The sequence below is a fragment of the Pelodiscus sinensis genome, chromosome 8, assembly GCF_049634645.1.
Source record: "Pelodiscus sinensis isolate JC-2024 chromosome 8, ASM4963464v1, whole genome shotgun sequence".
NCBI lineage: Eukaryota > Metazoa > Chordata > Testudines > Trionychidae > Pelodiscus > Pelodiscus sinensis.
The window spans coordinates 27,899,717-27,917,844 of NC_134718.1; the positions used below are offsets into that span (position 1 = coordinate 27,899,717).

At 43.7% G+C, this 18,128-nt stretch overlaps 1 protein-coding gene across 3 annotated transcripts in view; it reads left to right on the top strand.

Moving 5' to 3' along the window:
• Positions 1–18,128, top strand: part of MYPN (myopalladin) — a 163,563-nt gene that overhangs the window by 5,419 nt on the left and 140,016 nt on the right. The window lies entirely within an intron of this gene.

Consider the following 18,128-nt stretch of genomic DNA (forward strand, 5'->3'; position numbering starts at 1 on the left):
ATATAGCTGTGTTGCATGGTTACTAGAAATAATTTGTTTCAGGTTAGGGGGTTGTCTGTAAGCCAGAACTGGCCTTTCCCCCATAGTAATGTCACTCCTATTTTCCCCCCATTTATCTTGACCCAGAGACTTTCAGCTGGTCTGCCTCTGACCTCCTTCTGGACCTTGACAAAACATATACATTCTTAATGTTCAGTGCAGTACCTCCTCCCTTTTTTCCTGCCTCACCTTCCTGAACAACCTTTACCCCTCTGTAGCACTATTGCAGCTGTTAAGATTCATCCTACCAAGTCTAGGTGATACAATTAAGTTATCATTTAGCTAGGTTTTAAGACATCCAGTTCTTCCTATTTATTCTCCATAATCCTTGCACCTGTGTGTAGACGTCCCCCTATTGGTGGAAGATGGACTGAAAGGGAGTTATCAAGGAGGTGGTATGACTGTGCTGTTTGCATCTGATCTAAACATAGGAGATGTCTTACTGCAGAAATGAACTACATGCAGTGTGTTCATGTTGCATGAGCGTCCTGGTATTAAAAGAAGAATAAGGCCATTTTTGGCTCACAGATCATATGGAACATCACAGTCTACATCTGTGACCAGATGGGAGTTCTTGACACTGATTAAACTTTTTCTCTACATTTCCTTCCTATAATCAAAATTTCCATCTCTGGCATTGACCACTGTCAGAAGACAGGATCCTGGACTAGATGGACCTTGGATCTGAGCCAGCATGACCATTCTTATGTAAAACTCATCATTCCAAATATTCCACACAAATGTTTTGAGACTTATATAGCCACCTAGATTTGCAAAAAATAATTAACAATAATTTTCATAAATATTCACATTTCTATACAAAAAATGCCATATGATGATGAAATCAGGACAAACTACTTATCAGATGTAAACATAATGAACCAAATTTATTTTTGGTATAACTCCGCATTTTAAAATAAATGGGCTGAAACCAGGAGATATTTGGTCTATTTGGCTGATTTTTGTAATAGTAGATATTTTTGTTAATAAATAATATTAGGAATTAGAGTTCTAATTTCTGAAAGAGTGTCATTTTGTAACTTTTATAAACCCTGTTGTTTTCCTAGTGGAGTTTGTAAATGGGCCTTTAAATAGTCAGTTCATGACCGTTATAAACCTGGTTGGCTTCTCCAGTTCGTTTATAATAACCAGGAGCATTGAAATAGTCTGTTTATAACTATAATAATCTCCATTGGCTTCTGGGCAACATTTATAATGGATGTGAACCTAGAAATAGCCTGTTTATAACCATTATAAACTCTGTCAACACATCAAATGAGTTAATATTAGCTATGATCTCTGAATACAAAGTTCTTAAGAGTTATAACGTCTGCATATTTACACAGAGTTTATGATAACCATTAACATTTTAACACATATTGCCTAAAATTTAATTAGAATTTTTAATTACAATGGACCAAATCTACAGTCTCCCTAATGCAATTCTTTCTATTCTATTGACTTCTCTATGGCTATGTCTTCACTGCGAGTTTTTCTGGCAGAAAATATGCTAATGAGGGACTCATTAGCATAAGTCACAATCTCATTAGCATATTTTCTGCCATTTCTTTTTGCGCAAGGGGTTTTTGCACAAAAAGAAGCAGCGTGGATGGGGGGGTTGCGCAAAACAGGGGTTTTGCGTAAGACCCTTATGCCTGTCACAGAGAAGCATAAGGATCTTGCGCAAAACAGGGATTTTGCGCAAAAAAAAAGTCAACACTGCTGCTTTTTGCACAAAAAATGCTTGCATAAAAAGAAACAGCAGAAAAGATGCTAATGAGATCACGACTTATACTAATGAGTTCCTCATTAGCATATTTTCTGCTGGAAGAACTTGCAGTGAAGACGTAGCCTATGAGTTTTACTGAGCAAGGGTGTCCATATTTAATCCAATAATTCTAAAATAAATTATAATGATATTAATTTTTTTGATGATTTCTTTCAATCTCCCTCAAAACAAATAAAAAGAAAAATCACTGGTAAATAGATCAAAGAATTCAAAATTTGTATAAAAAATAAAGACTTATATCTACCTACTTTTTAGGTTCTTTAAGTTAAGATTGGAACAGGAAGGAAGTTCGTAGGTAAAGTGTTATTATTTTGCAGCCATAGCTCATGTAAACATCAAAGGAGTCTGAAAGACACCCTAAACCAGTGGTCCCCAACACGGTGCCAGTGGGCACCATAGCGCCCGCTGGGGCATTTATGTGCGCCCGCCGAAACATCTGGGCTGGCCCCGCCCCCAGCGTGCGGCACATGCGTGGCACCAGCCCCAGGTGCTTGGCGCCAGGCCCGGGTGCACGGCGCATGGGTGGCCTCTGCCCCGGGCATGCGGCACATGCGTGATGCCAGCCCAGGGCATGTGGGCAGCCCCTGCCCCTGGCGCGTGGCACATGCGCGGTGACGGCCCTGAGCTCAGGGCGCGTGGGTGGCCCCTACCTCCGCCGCACAACACATAGAAACTCTGGCAATTCAACCATAATCATTTTATATCCCTATCTGTGCACATACTGGGACTCTCTGGTGTCAGGTAATGAGTTTCAGTGTACTGCAACTCACTATAGTTATTATCTGTATCTAAAAAGGTATTGTGTATTATGTCATTAGGTGACTAAAAACTTGCCTGATCATTAATATTGTTGTATGATATACATTAAGAGTTAAGAGTTATAAGAGTTATACATATATGTTGAATTATAACTAAAGTGTATTTCATTTGTGGGGAATCCTGTATCCTGAGCAGGGCACAGAATTCATATCTTCTGCAGATTTCTTGGCTCCTCCACAGAAAAATATGGAAGCAAAGAAATCTGTGGAGAACACACATCCCTTCTGCAGTAGCCTGGGCACATCTGCTGGGAGCAATCAGCAGCAGTGTAGATCATGGTAGTAGGGAGGAGAGGGCTGGTATGTGGGTTCATAGAGAGGTGTTAAGAGGGTGGGACAGTGTACTAGCTGCATATGAATATGTGAGAGAGACTCACCCTGTCCTGGCCCCCTGTGTTGCTCCATCCTGGGCTTGGAACCCTTGGGCTGTGTGAAGTAGGTTCTGACCTTGAGGCATAGCAGAAATGTGACAAAGAAAAAGGCAGGCAGCTAATATTTGTTAATTGTTCCCATTCTCAGTCAATTAAGGCTCCTTTACCTTGCCAGAGCCTTATTCTAAATGACAGTAACTGAATGCTCAGCTAAGAAGGGCTATCTCAGGGCGCCAGACTAAAATTCAGTTTTGAGCTGCACACAAGTGAGTAGCAAATAAAAATAATTAATTAAAAAAAATGGAAACAAACCCTCACTGATGTGGCCTCTCACTGAGAAAGAGAAAGACATTCCCCACATTCCCCTCACATACCAGAGCCTAGGGGGGGCCAGGCTAGTAGATTTTGTGTGATCCAATCTCGTGGGGGTTGGCAGGGAGGCTGGAGCTCCAGCGTGGGCTCCCCAGTGCTGGTGGGGGAGCCCCGAGCTTTGAGGGCTGGATCTAGGGAAGATTGGGGCTGCATCCATCCCTGGACCTTAGGCTCCCCATCCTGGTCTGTCTACTTTCTGGCTCTTTTTTTCCTGTGCAGAAAGTCACAATGAGGTTAGATTACAACCAAGGATCTATTTTAATTATCTATTTTAAAAACTGCGGAAAATTATTAGAAAAATTACATGACTTTCTTGTGTGAAAGTCTGAGCAATTTAAAGCCACAGAGTGCCAAAGACTAAAATAAAAGTAATATACTTTAAATGAAAATCTAGGATTATAACTGTAATGCAGGGTCTTTATTACCAAGTATTTGGAATTTAACTTTCATGTGTTTAGAAAATGTTGAACAGTTATTGTTATTATTTTCTGTATGGTAGTTTTTAGTAAATTACCAAAATAAGTGAAACTGGTATGATTATATTGCATTATTTTGACAAATAAAATATGCAGAATTTTGGAGGGGAGGTTGGTGAAGAATTTTGGATTTTTTGATGCAGAATTCACCCAGAAGTAGAGTTTATTCCAGGCATGTCTGGGGGAGTTAGTAAACAGGTTTGATGTAACAGGCAGGGGAGGGGAGGAGACAGCATTTAACCTCTTCCCTCCCCTCCCCTTCCAGGCAGGAAGGAGAACTTTATCAGGGCTGAAAAGACAAGGGTTCTGAACTCAAGTAATAGGCAATTGAACCAACTGATTGTATACAATATTATATTATGAAAGTATTTCTAATGAGATGTTTTATGAAAGCTTGTGACATACTAGTGATTAGTATCACTATGAATTTTATGTATTCTCACTACATAAAATTATTAATATTCATTAATATTATTCTTTACCGTCTGTGGCCAAAGGGAAAAACAGTTCTTTCCAAGATAGGAAGTAAGGTAACATGTATCTATAGGTATATCTACACATACATCTACACAACAGTGTTGTTTTGGAATAACTGATGTTATTTCAAAATAACAAAGAGTGCGTCTACACAGCAAACCATTATTTCAAAATAATGTCAAGTTGGAGGACTTCTTACTCCGACTCCTGTAACCCTCATTTCATGAGGAGTAAGGGAAGTGGAAGGAAGAGTGTTCTTCCTTTGACTTCCTTCTGTGTAGTCAGCGCCAATAGCCGAATTAAGCTAGTTCGACTTCACCTACGCAATTGATGTAGCTGAAGTTGTATATCTTAATTCGAATTTTGCCCTGCTGCATTGACATGCCCTACATGTCTCCAATAAAATTAAGCAAGATATGATCAAAGAACAATGGAAGACACATGTATATTCACATTAGCAAGGGAACTGGAAAACCACAGAAAGAGAAGAATGGCATGTGGTCATCCTGACTCTTGATTCAAGGTCACTGAATTCTGAGAGATAAGCAGAGACAGAAAGCTATTTTGTTATCCATTGTTAGACAGACACAAATATCCAGAGCACTTGCTTTCAAGTTAAGAAAGATGGGCCCTTCAACTAACAGGGGTTTAAGTAGCTGAAAACTGAATATTGGTGAGAAACATGCTTAGACAAAGAGCTTTCACCTAAGGGAAGCCAGCACCTTGTACTTGTGTGGAAGGCCTTGCCTAAGGAAAAGTGAGCCATGGCTTGAAAGAAGAATGGCTGGTGAGAGAAACCATCTTGTGGGGAAGGGGAAGGAGGGCATCTATAGGCCCCATGAGGAGCTGTGAGAGCATGGGGAGGGAATTTTTAGGCTCCTAGTGAAGCAGCACAAGGGAGGGTGGGGAATCCGCAGGCTCCATGAGGAGGTGTGGGTGTGTGAAGGGAATCCCCATGCTTCAGGTGAAGTGGATGCAGAGGGAGGGGTGAAATCACTAAGCCGTGTAAGAGCCTCACAGCTGAGGGGAAATCTCCACACATCGGTGTGTATTGGCAGAGGGTACTGGTAAATATCAAAACTAAGATAAATCATGAATGAAACTCTAAGAAGGCTTTAAAATCCATACATAGAGCAGTTTGAGGCTAAGAAAGTCATTCCAACACCCATTAACCTGAATCTTTGTGTATGTGTATCTCTTTGTTCAATCTGACTGGGTAGTGCATGAGGCAGACAAACCTGGATATGTCCCATATAGAGTTAAGCAGGGTTGGGCGAGAGGCTTAAGCTCCCTTACCCCAATTCCTATGAGAACATTGTTGGTTATTCCCCTTCATCAGAGAGCAGTGGGAAAGTGCAAAGGTTATTGCATTCCTCACTCTGGACTGGGAAGCACAGGGGGCAGATGAACCTGGACTCGCCCCCACTGGGGGATGTGCACCCCTGCCCTGGCTGTGCTCACTTCTCACCTGGCCCCAAGCAGTGTTCCCTCTAATCTGCCCTGCCCCACAGCTTCCCAGGTGATTCATCAGCCCCACGCAGTCAATCAGCTCCATGCACAGAGCCCTGAGCCTCTCTGACTGGGGGGAGGAGGGTGCTGATTAATTACCTGTGAAGCTGTGCTGCTTTGCAGCTTAGAAGGAACACTGGTCCCAAGCTGTTGCTGTGAGAGAGGGCTTGGGTGGTCCTCTCTCCCTGGGGCAGCCTACATACTAAAATCCTCATCCACTGCCCCACCCTATATCAATGATTCAAGTGAAGCATGTACATTTTCATTTTATTTTTCCAAAACAAAAATTGAGTTAAGGACCCAAGCAATGCTGGGTGAATCTTCTCATTCGTTTCTATATTTAAAATTCAAAGCTGAGGAATTATAATTATATGCTGCAGTCTCAAAATATGCATGTTTATATGCCCCAACAAAAGATTGCCTGTTCTTAAAGAACTGACATCAACCAAAACAACAAAACAAAACCAACAAACCCAAGAACCAACAAACCCACATATTTTGGGGATATTCTGTGTTTTTGAGGAGAGGAGCGTTGAGAGGTATTCAACAAGATTTTCTCTTTGAACTCGCTCTGATATAGTCAAGCAAAATATTGATGAATTTTTAATTTGCTATTTCATATAGAAAAGAACATGAAATATAGGATTAAACAGTGATCATACTGCGTGTAGAGGAGGATAGAAGACACGATTACAACTCAATTATCACACAGTCAACCACTAACTTTACTATAGTTATGGCTCTTTAGAAAGGATCTGATCCTACTCTCACTTAAATCAGTAACAGAACTCTCATTGATTTCAGTGGAAATAGGATTAGACCCTGTCAATTAACACTACCTCTGACCTGTCTTGTTCCTTTTTCATATACTTAATCATTGTGGGACAAATGCTGCAGTCCTTACTCAGGCAATACTTCTAATGCAAAAATAGCCTTGTCCTGTTAAATGGTAATGTTCATGGGAGCTGTATCTTAATGAGAAAACTAAGTACTGCATGATTTTCCTGTGTGATTATTTGTGTCATATATTAAAAAAATAGTAACTTGTTTTTTTTTCAACTCCTCTAGTATGTCTACACTTTCTAAAAATAGTATTTGAGTGGTCACCTAATGCCTTACATGCTGGTGTTAAGAACTATACTGCGTAATGTTATGAAAAGAAAATATCCAAACTGATATTATCTTCCATGTGTCTTGCAAATGTTTATGGATCCATCTTTAGTGGCAACATTTAGAAAAATTTTATTTACAAAAGTATGAAGGCTCTGAGTTAAATAACTATAAATCTAGAATTAAAAAGAGAAGTAAGACTTGTCAAAGCAGTTCAGAATACTGAATTATGAAATAGAGTATCCTATCTCAAATAACAGCTACTAATTGATCAGTTAGGGAAAGATTACCCAAATAACACAAGTAGGGTGAAATTTACAGCTCCTTCACCATGTCTGTGCAAGTAACTAGGTTTTCATATAAAGCACTACATGGAGATTTCAAGCATTGGAATTCACCTCCAACTGCAAGCTGATTACAGAACTGCTATACATATCCTCTGAAACTGATTCACCAGCTCCTAATAGCAAACCTTACTAATTCATTGTCTGCTTTCTTCTCCAGATCATAAAAAAATATATTCATTAAGAGAAGAACTAGATTAACAATTCCCAGATGGTAGGACACACCAAAAGTGTGTATGTAATGGTGTTCCTAATGGTTACACCAGAGAGCTAAAAAATATCCCTGAATCATTAGTCCACAGTAAGATTTATAATAAGTCTGTGAAAGATTTAACAAAGGACTCAAAGCCTTGACAAAAAATAAAAACTGAATTAGTGTTTCCAGCATTATTGGATGTGAATATTAAAAACTAACATATTAAAATCAAATGGGCAATCAAAACTTTTGTATCAGCTATGATGATAGGCCTGGGGGCTTTGAAATATTTTTATTTGGAACTGGGTTTAAACCATAGACAGAAAGCTGTTTGTATATAAAATGACATCAGAAACATGGCCATCTTTTGGATAACTGACTTTTTATACTTACTGGCTGCATCTAGACTGGCAAGTTTTTCTGCAAAAGCGGCCGCTTTTGTGCAAAAACTTGCCAGCTTTCTACACGGGCCCCTTGATTTTGCGCAAAAGCACTGACGTTCTACTGTCCGAAATCAGTGCTTCTTGTGCAAATGCTTTGACATTCCCGTTCAGGCAAAAGCCCTTTTCCGGAAATGTTTTTGCGCAAGAGGGCCAGTGTAGACAGCTAAAAACTGTTTTGCGCAAAAAAGCCCCAATGGCAAAAATGGCCATCGGGGCTTTCTTGCGCAAAAAAGCCCCGATGGCGAAAATGGCCATCGGGGCTTTCTTGCGCAAAAAAGCCCCGATGGCGAAAATGGCCATCGGGGCTTTCTTGCGCAAAACCGCATTTAGAGTGGCACGGACGCTTTTACGCAAAAGTGCTTTTGCAGAAAAGCGTCCGTGCCAATCTAGACGCTCTTTTCCGCAAACGCTTTTAATGGAAAAACTTTTCCGTTAAAAGCATTTGCGGAAAATCATGCCAGTCTAGATGTAGCCACTGAGTAAGGTCTTCACCCCAGCTCCCTTCCCTCTTTTAGAAAGTGAAAGGAGTGGAAAGGCATAAAAAGGCCCTACAGGTTCTATAAGTGGCCAGGGTAGAATTATTTTAACATAGTCATAGACAGCCTTAAACTTAATGGCATTTTCTCCCCATATCCCACAGGATTCGAGTTCTGTGCTGCATTTCTTTATTCTTACCAATAAAAAAGAAAGTAGTTGCAAAAGAATGTATCAAAACACTAGAGGAGGGGAGGATCATTGAGTGTCTGTGTTACCTCTTTTTATCATTTTCTAATCCCCTAAATTTGTTATATATAGATATATTATTTACCTCTCAAGGGAGTAAAATAATTTGTTGGTTGGCTTATACATTTTAGAATGTATTCTTTTTAGTTCAAGAAGCTCTAAACATGGGCCATATTTAAATTTAGGTATAATTACATTTGGTTGGCCAAATGTTTAAAAGAGGGAAGGGAGCTGGGGTGAAGACCCAAATGTTTAATGAAAGTTAGCACTACAAGATGTTTGCGACATCTTTCTGGCTTGTGGGCAAAAGGTTATCAGGATATAGTAATCTATCTTAGAATCTTTCCTTACCTGTTAGGGGATAGACACTGAACACTGGCTAAATTAAGCCTGAACTGAGAGAGAAGAAACCAAACTTTCCCCCTGCATGCAAAAAATCTTCAAGTTTCATCCTATTGTCAATAAAGATACTGGTAAATATCAAAACTAAGATAAATCATGAATTAAAGTCTTTAAGAAGGCTTTAAAGTCCATACATAGAGCAATTTGAGGCTGTTTAAGAAAGTCATTCCAACACCCATTAACCTGAATATTTGTGTATGTATATCTCTTTGTTCATCACTAAGGGTACATCTACACTGCAGACCTATTTCAGGATACCAGAAGTATCCCAAAATAGCTATTCCGTGTCTTTTGAGCAAGCCCATTATTTTGAAATATAATGGCATTGCTATTCTGACGTCCCTGTAAACCTCATTCCAGGAGGAGTAAAGGATGTTACGGAATAGCGCTCTATTTTGACATTTGGCACTGTGTAGGCAGCGCCAAATTTTGAAATAAGCTATTTCAAAATTAACTGAAAATAAGATACATAATTTTCAAAGCTCAAATTGCGTTCAAAATTTAAGCTCCGGGTGTAGCGTAGATGCACCCTGTTCTTCAGGATATAAACCCAACCTCAAAACTATTATCCAAATAGTATCTCAGGATTAAACAAGTGTCATCCTAAATCTGCCAGGAGTGAGGATTGTAGTTTCTTTAGATGAGTAGTCCTTATTTGACTGTGCATTTTGGTTAGTTTTGTATGCTATGGTGGATTACATAATTATTGGAATTTGTTATGATATACTCATGTACAGGGCTTGCCAAGTGGCAGCGAGCCCTGCTCACCAACCGCATGGTTTCATGCCATTCTACGCATGCGCAGATCATTCTGCGCATGCGTAGATCACTCTGCGCTGGCTCTTCCGGGTCGTAATCTACTCACCACGGGCGAGTAGATTACATTATTTGTCGAGCCCTGCTCATGTAAGTTAAACATCTGGAATATTATGTATGTTCATGTGAGAGCAACTGGGAATGTATTATATCTTTGATGCAAGAATTCCTTATTTTGTCTTAGCTAGATTAGTTAGGTGGGTTCAGAAGAGACAATATACCTTCTGCTGAATGGGCAGTCTTTTTTATTTTGTATTCTCTTTACAAACATTAAGATCTTCTTTGGATTGCAGGGGCCAAGAGACTCCATTAAAGAGGAAATATCAGTGATCAGAGTTAAGGATTTTGGGTGCTCAGATAGTATTCCTCCATGATATTCTCCTATGCATTTAAGCACATACTTAATTTCAAACATATCAATAGTGCCACTGATATCAATTGAATCACTTATGTGCATGTTTAAGAGCTTTGTTGAGTCAGGAGCTTAATCAACAGATAACAAACTGTATTAAACCCAAAGAAAAATAAATAGATCAAATTTTGTTTTCTTCCTTTAATTCTCACAGTTGTGATGCAACAGCTTTAATGCATACATTGTTTAAACTTGTAGTGGTGGATATTAGATGTGAAAGCCTGGCCCCAATGACATCAATGATTTTAATAGAGGTAGGATTTAATCCATCATTCCATACTGAATTAGTTTCTCTTCCACAATATGAGGATGCCCTGTACTGGAAAATATATATCTTGTAACATGTCTTGGACATGTGTGTCCAATAATTCTGACTTGAATTTCTTTAAAAATATCTTGGCATTAGTCAGAAATAATTTTGTGTACCCACTTTGATAGTTTTAGATTATTATTTTACATATCTGTTTAATATCAGACACTGTGCTCATTTGTTTCTTTCTCTTTCTCTCACACAACTTTTTTTTTCATTCATTCTGTATCAAAGTGCATTAACACCTTTGTTGGTTGGAGGATGCTTAACATTAATTTGAAACAATAATCTTCCTGGTTATGCAAAGTAGTCAGATAAATAGTATAGAGTACTTTCACATGGACAAAACAGATGGCTTTTGCATGGTGACTTTAAGTTAATGGATTTCATGGTATCCCTAGCCCAGGGGTACTCAACTTTGGAAGCCTCGGGGGCCACAATGATACTCAGAGCACATGACAAGGGCTGCAACTTAAGTGTGGTTGCATATACATGCAAATATATATGCAAATAGCTTCTTTCACACTGACGGGCATGAATACAAAGATTAAGGCAAGACTACACAACTCGCAGGCCCCATTTAAGTCAGTTCTGCTGATATTAATAAAATGCAATATTTACCCGATTTCCACGCGTATGACAACACTTTTAATGAGCAATGACAGTCCAGGAATTTAACTACTAAAACGCATATCAATAGAAGACCATTATATTGACTACTTTTTTGTTTTGGCTCCCACCTGCAGGCCGTGTGTTGAGCCCCACTTAAACTCAAACTGTACCATGGGACAGAAACAAACAGGCTGCAGGCCACATGCGGCCCATGGGCCACGTGTTTTTTTTCATATGAAATAATATTATCTCATGAAAGAATCCACAAAATAAAGTGTTTAAAATGCTTGCCATTTGACCAGGGATGTTTATGAATTTTCTTTACAGAAAGCAGCTATGTATAATCAAATTTTAAGTATGTGATTATAATAATGGATTACATTTTAAAATATAATTTTGAAAATTAATATTGCTCTTATTTCAGTTACTTTATTCTCAATCCTGACACTGCATATCTGACTTCATGAACCTTTCAAAATTCTCCCAAAATGGACTGAATTTACTACTCAACTTTACGGTATTGTTAAAGGCAACAAATAAACTTTAATTGGAATTTATAACCCAAGCTGTTCTTGCACCAGTGTTCCCCAAAAAACAGCCTAAAAGTTTAAGAGACCTCTCGAAAGTGAAATACTTTTCAAATTATTATACCTTATATGCCTTGTCTCAAAAGTACATTTCCTAAAAATTCTCCCTGGCCAGAAGAGCACACTTGATAAGTTTCAGACAGATTGCTACTGTTTTGGTGAAACCGGATGGAGATTGAAATCCAGTTTATAAGTAGGGATGTCAACATGTAGTCTACTACACAATTAACCAATAAGCCTTGGCTTATCGGTTAATCTTAACAGCTACACATACTCCCCCGCCCCTTTTCTGCCTCTATCAGATACAGAGGCAGCAACTGAGACCGGCAGGTGGCTTCTAGAGGGCAGGGAGGGCGCGAACCCGGGAGCACACTGTCTGCTGGGTCCCGATCCTGCGGACTATTGAATAGTTATGTAATTGATAAGATCTCATGCAGTTACAAGACTATTCAATTACACTATATCTAATATCACTATTTATAACAGAAAACTAAGCGATTACCTTCCTACTTTCCAGAATTTTATAGATATATATAGATGGATATATGAAAAGATGGCATTATAGCTCAATACTTTTTGTAAACTCATATGGTACTATATGAGTACAATAGTACTTTGGTCCTAACATGTTAAAATGCCCATTTCAAATAGCTTTTTTCTGTCAGTATTTGGAATGAGTGTGAGGGGAAAAAAATCTGTTCTTTACATTTTCAGAGTGATGTGCTAGGGCAGTGGTCTCCAACACTTCTAACCACAAGATCACTTTTTTTTTTCAATTTAAGTGCAAGGTAAGAACTACTTCAAACCCAAATACCCTTGACCATATCCTTCTCCGGGGCCCTGGCCCTGCTCCATCCCTTCTTCAAGGCCTTACCCTGCTCACTCCATCCCTCTTCCTCCCTGAATCTCATTCACTTTCACCAGGCTGCGATAGGGGGTTGGGCTGCAGGCTCTGATCTTGGGCCAAGGGGTTCGTAGTGTAGGAGGGGGATAGGGCATTAACTTGAGAAGTGCAGGATGATAGGTTCAAGTACTCCCTTCTCTACTTGGCCTGGGAGCAGCAGGACAGCCAACACAATCTGCCCCAGGGATGGACCCAGCTCCTGCAGTAGGAAAGCAGGATAAGGGGCTCTCTGAAGGTACAGAAGTGAGGTGGGCTCTGGAACAGCTTAGAGGATATGGCATTCACCTGTGGGCTCAAGTCCCTGTTGCACCTCAATCATGCTCCCTCCTCCCCAGCAAGTGCTCCGTCCGGTGTTATGTATGTGTACTCTTAGGAGTACACAAGAGAAGTCTGGGGGTGTATGTCAACACAAGTGAAATTGGGGGGGGGGGGAGAATGTCTGGGATTTTCCACTGCAAAGGGGATCAGGGAAAGGGTGGTGGCACTTGCCTGTCAAATTGAATGTTTGGAGCTGTTTGCCCAGATATTACAGTCATTCTGCACACTTGCCCCAGTGCTAGTGGGAAAGCGTGTGCCTGTGGCAGCTCAGGTGAGACCCAGGACAGTTCCAAGTTGTGGGGTAGGGAGGAAAAAAATCACTTCCACCTGTGCCTCCACCGGGGAGGTGGCTCAGGACAACACATCCCCATTGCCCCCTCCCCATGGCGCTGCAGAGAGGAGCTAAAAGGTGATGAAGAGTCACAATAAGCTTTTCTCCAAAGGACCCGTTTGCATCAGTAGAGTAGCGGAGGGAGCAGTTGCCCCCAGGCACTATGCGCTAGGGGGGACACCAGGCAGGGGTGGGAGCACACAGCACCATGTGGCGAGCCTGGGGCTGGCAGGCCACTTGCTCCCTGCAGTCAAGCTGCCGAGGCAGGGCCAGGCTGTGGGAGCAGGCACTTTAAAGGTAGGGTTACCATACGTCCAGTGCCTGGCTCTGGGGGAGGGGTGGGTGCATTGGGGGTACTTATAACTTTTTTTTTGAAAAAGGAGTACTTTATTTAAAAAAAAAAGTTGAGAAACACTGCTCTAGTCCACTCTAAAACCACCGTACCTCCAGAGGGCCCCCATCCTCTGTTGGCTGTCTGGTCACTCCCAGGGTGGATGGAGTCCCATCCCCCTAGGCAGCTCCAGTCCTGCCCACCTTGGGAGCGACCAGACAGCCAGCACAGGCTGCCCCAGGGATGGAATTGGCACCTGTATTTGGAAAGCAGAATAATGGACTGCTGAAGGTAGGGAGGTCGAGTGGGATCTCCAGTGATCTTGATCTCTGCCCACTCAGGCAGTGGCTGGGCAGCCAACACCAGCTGCCCCAGGGTTGGACCTGGCTCCTGCATTAGGAAAGTAGGATAAAGGAGCCTCTGAAGTTAGGGATGTGGAGAGGCTTAGGGGTTGGGGCATTCGCCTGGGGCGTGATGGGTTCAAGCTCTGTCCACCATTGGAGCAGATGGACAGCCAACACAGGCTGCCCCAGGGATGGAGCTGACCTCCACATTAGGAAGACAGAAGGTGTGGTGGATTCTGGAGTGGACTAGGGCGGGGGTTCCCAAACTTTTTGACACGGGGACCAGTAAATCCATTCACGAGCTTTCGGAGGACTGGTAACATTCATTTGCATATTGGCATATTCATTAAGCAAATGATGAAAATGCAAATATGTTGGTTTTGGTCCTCCCAAAGTCCCCAGGGCCAGCTTTAGCAAAGCTTTTGATATGGCCACCCACAATATTCTTACCAGCAAGTTAAGGGAATATGGATTGGATAAATGGACTGTAAGATGGATAGAAAGCTGGCTACACCAGGATTTCCCAAACTTTTACTTTAGTTGAAACCTGGGGGTTTTTTCAGTACTTTTTTTGCAGCCCAAAAATATAAAATCACATAAAAAAATGAAAAATGAATAAATTTTCACGTTTCACTCACTGCATCCTCCACCCAACCCGGGCCAGGGTTTGGGGGACCCGGCACCGCAAGGACGCTCTAGGATGTGGGAGCAAGAGCAGATTGGGGGTAGGGTATCTGGCTAGGAGTGAGGGTGCAAGGAGGGGTAGGGTTGCCAGGTGTTTAGCTTTGTTTCAGACAGTCTGGTATTTGAGGGTTCTGTCTGGAAACAAATTGAGAAAATACCAGACATAGAAAATGTCCAGTATTTTCTGATTAGGTATGTTTTATTATTTATTATTATTATTATTAGGTGTATCAGTTTGTAGTTGCCAACTTCCTGGCTGGTCAACATGTGCTGTGGGAGTGTGTCCACCAGCCAGGCAGCTCGGAACTACTTGGGGGTGGCAAAATGGAATCTAGGAGGCCAGACTCCTTCGTGCTTCGCCCGGACCATGCATGGAACGGGCAGCACCCCAGGATCTGCATTCGCCCAGATCTGTCCCACTCCCCGCCGGCCGATTCTCTTCCCCCTGCTTCCCTCCCGGCCATCCCTGCTCACCCTGACCCTCTGCCAACCTGGCAGTTCTCCCCCACTTCTCCTGATCTCCCCCGGCCAGCCCTGTTCCCACGCCAGCCCTGCTTCCTCCGGTCGGTTCTCTTCACCCACCCCCATCTTTCCCGGCTAGACCCACTGCCTCCTCGCCCGCCGGCCAGCCCTGCTTCTGCCAGCAGAACCAGCGTAATCCAATAAAACCCTGCACCACCACATCATGTATTGAAAAGGGGCTCATTTATTTTCAGAAAGCCAGCACCATCTTTGGAATTTTTTATCCATGTTCTCATTCCGGATGGTGAATGCACCAGGTTCTCTCCATTCTGACACATTGTAGTGCCTTTAAACCTCACTGTCAGCAGTGGGGATATGTAAAAGGCACTGCTTTTACATTTTTATTCAGGATCTGTGTGCGCCCTGAACTGTCCTGCTTCCCGCTGGCCGATTCTCTCCCCCTTCTCCCTCCACCTTCTCTCTCTTATGCACTCTCCCTCCCCCCAGGCCAGCCCCGCTGTCCCCGCCAGCCAATTCTCTCCCGATCTCCCCTGGCAAGCCCTGCTGCCCCCGCCCTCCGGCCAGCCTTGCTTCCACTGGTCAGTTCTCTCCACCCCCACCCATCTTTCCCAGCCAGCCCCACTGCTCCCACTCCCCCCCGGCCAGCCCTGCTTCTGCCGGCCGGTTCCCCAGCCAGCCCTGCAATCTCCCCCAGCCAGCCTCACTGCCCCCGCCCTCCCCCCAAGCCAGCCCTGCTTCCACCAGCCGATTCCCCTCCCTATCTACTCCGGACAGTTCCACTGCCCCGACCCTGCTTCCCTGCGGCCCATATCCAACCCTCCCCTCCCCCCCCCCACCCACAGCGAGCAATAAGAGCTAACCTGGCAACCCTCACTATGCCTCTGCCGGGAGACTGAAACATACGGCTGCATCCGCCCAGCCCGGCTGAGGGCTTGGGGGATCCGGCGCTGCATGGGCAGTCTGGGAGCCTGGAACACCCTGGCAGCCACGTTGAGGCCTGGTATTTTTTTCCCGTGGCCCAATACCGGGCCACGGCCCATAGTTTGGGAAACGCTGGACTAGGGGATAGGGCATTTGCTTGGGAATGTAGGGTGAGGTCCAGTACCACCACCCCTACACCTACCCATGGAGTAATCAGGCTGCCCCAGGGATGGAGCTGCTTCCCATATTAGGAAGGCAAGGTAAAGGACCTGCTGAAGGTAGGGAGCTGGGGTGGGGTGTCCAGTAAACTTGGGGCTACGTCATCAGCCTCTGAAGCACAAGGTGGCAGGCTCAATCCCATTCCATTCAGGCAGTGGCTGGATAACCAAAGCAGGATACAGGACCCTGTGGTAGTGGGCTAGGTTCTGGAGTGGCCTAGGGGATAGGGTACTAACCTGGCTAGTGGAGGGTGGTAGGTTCAAGTCCTGTCCACTCTGGGAGCTGCTGGACAGCTAACACAGGCTTGATGGATCTGGCTCCTTTTTATTAGAAAGGCAGGAGAAGGGACCCTCTGAGGGTGGGTGGCTGGGTGGGTTCTGGAACACAGTGTTGGGGCCTTGAGTCCCCCCTTCACCCACCTTGGAAGCAGCCTGACAAGCCAACACTGGCTGCCCCAGGGCTGAAGCTGATTCCCTCATTTGGAAAGTGGGATAATGGACCCACTGAAGGTAGGGAGGTGAACTCAATCCCACCCCACTCAGGCAACAGCTGGGCAGCCAATAGCAGGCTGCCCCAGGGATGCACCTGGCTCCCCCATTAGGAAAGCAGGATAAGGGACCCTGTGAAGGCAGGGCAATGGGATGGGTTCTGTAGTGGCCTAGGTAATGGGACATTTGTGTGGGGAGCATAGGTAGTGTGTTCAAATCCTACCCCTTTCTACCTAGCATGGGAGCAGCCAGACCACCGACACAGGCTGCCCCCATCATGGAGCTGGCTCCCACATTAGGAAAGCAGGGTAGAGTGGGTTCTGGAGTAGCCTAAGGGATATGGTATTTGCCTGGGGAATGCAGGATTGAGGGCTTGAGTCCCACCCACCTTGGAAGCAGCCAGACAGTTACCCTAGGAGTGGAGTTAAGGCAGGCTTACTCCTACCCTGGCCCTGCACCACTCCTGGAAGCAGCTGGCATGTACAGCAATGGCTCCATGTGCTGCCCCTCATCTCCAGGCCCTGACCCCACAGCCTCTACTGGCCACAGTTCTCTGTTATTGATCAATGGGAGCTGCAGGAGTGGTGTCAGTAGGAAAGGACACCATGTGGAGCCCCCCTACTCTGACTTTCTCAGGGGCTGCAGGGACATGCCAGCCTCTTCCAGGAGCACAATTACTCCAGACATGACAGATTAAGCATTTTAGAACTCACTACTCAAAGAATTAAATTTAAGCGTAAGAGAGAAATGAAAGTTACGAAATGCACAGACCAGTCAAAAACCAAAAACAACCCACTTTGCAAGCAGTAAAAGTAGTAACAATCCCCCACGTACGTGTTGGGTCAGGAGATGAGAGGGAAGGACAGCGTGTGTTTGTGAGAATGGCAGAGACACGCAGTGTGTGAGAGTGCCAGAGATTTGCATTGCCAAGTTCCCTCCATCCCCGTCTCTCTGTGTGGAGATGGGATACATGAGTGGGGGGAGGAGGGACATTCTGACATTAGCATCCCATTCCCCCCCCCCCTTCTCCCTCCCACACCCTGCCCAGGAAGCAGGAGGCTCCCAGGGAGCAGCTCTAAGGCTCTGGAGCAGCATGACGGTGGGTGGAGGGGCAACTGAAGTGCCAGTACTTTATAGCTTCCCAGCCAAACCAGTCAGGATCACATGTCAGAGGCTCCAAGGTCTACTGGTAGATCCCAATCTACTGGTTGGTGACTACTGTGCTAGAGTTTAGTCACATGAATTTGATCAATAATTAGTTCTTATTTGCGCTATTGCATGTAATAATGTTTATAAAGA